We start from the raw sequence: 924 nt of genomic DNA, 5'->3' as shown, positions 1-924 counted from the left end.
AGGTACAACCCTAAATATATCCTCAAAAGAAGTTTCTCAAGACATAAGATGGTGAAAATTCTGCAAAACTGAAATTGCCGATGCATTGATCTGGGGAAAAGATGGCCAACGTAGATAAGACCCACATTTCTGTCTGGTTATGACTTCCAGAAATTAACTCAATCTATGTAGTCACTGGTTGCTTCTGAGCAAATGCAATGCCTTTCTCAATGCTGGCCTTCAGTTCAGGCTTGAGAGCTTCCAGTGCCTTCTGTTCATACTCAGTCAGCCCTTGGAGGTCAGATGAAATGATAGCTTCGACCCCCTTCCTTCCAAGTTTTACCCTTGATGCGAAGAATGGAAGCTCAGTAAGATCTGATTGCACAAACGAGCACTCATAGACATCAGCATCACCGTCCAATGCGCGAAGAGAAGATTCGACAAATCTGGCTGCAGCATATGCCATTGACAGGGTAGCAGACCCTGCCCCTTCCTTTGCCTCCACAACTTCTGTCCCAGCATTCTGGATCCTTACAGTTAGCTCTTGCACTTCCTCATCATTGAAACTAACTGGGGGTCTCGTCTTTGATAGGAGGGGAAGAATGGTTATCCCAGCGTGCCCCCCTACTACTGGTACATCCACATCGATAAGCTTGAGATTCTTCTTCTGAGCAACAAATGTGTTTGCCCTAACAACATCAAGTGTTGTAACACCAAAGAGCTTCTTTGGATCATACACACCTTTCTGCTTCAAAACTTCAGCTGCAATTGGCACTGTAGAGTTGACTGGATTGCTGATAATGTGTATAAAAGCATCAGGGCAGTTATCAGCAACAGCCTCAACCACCCAACGTCTTTACTATGTTGGCATTGATGCTGAAGAGGTCATCGCGGGTCATACCAGGCTTCCTTGGAACACCAGCTGGAATGACAACAACATCTACA

General features: G+C 45.2%; 1 pseudogene; it reads right to left on the bottom strand.

Annotated features, from left to right (window-relative positions):
- Positions 1 to 56: 56 nt before the first annotated feature.
- LOC105120378 (malate dehydrogenase, chloroplastic-like) lies at positions 57 to 920 on the bottom strand (annotated as a pseudogene).
- Between the last annotated feature and the right edge of the window lie 4 nt (positions 921 to 924).

This window comes from Populus euphratica, unplaced genomic scaffold (assembly GCF_000495115.2).
Source record: "Populus euphratica unplaced genomic scaffold, PopEup_1.0 scaffold8159.1, whole genome shotgun sequence".
Lineage (NCBI taxonomy): Eukaryota > Viridiplantae > Streptophyta > Magnoliopsida > Malpighiales > Salicaceae > Populus > Populus euphratica.
The sequence above is the reverse complement of the archived record's forward strand: the minus strand, read 5'-3'. Positions and strand labels throughout refer to the sequence as shown.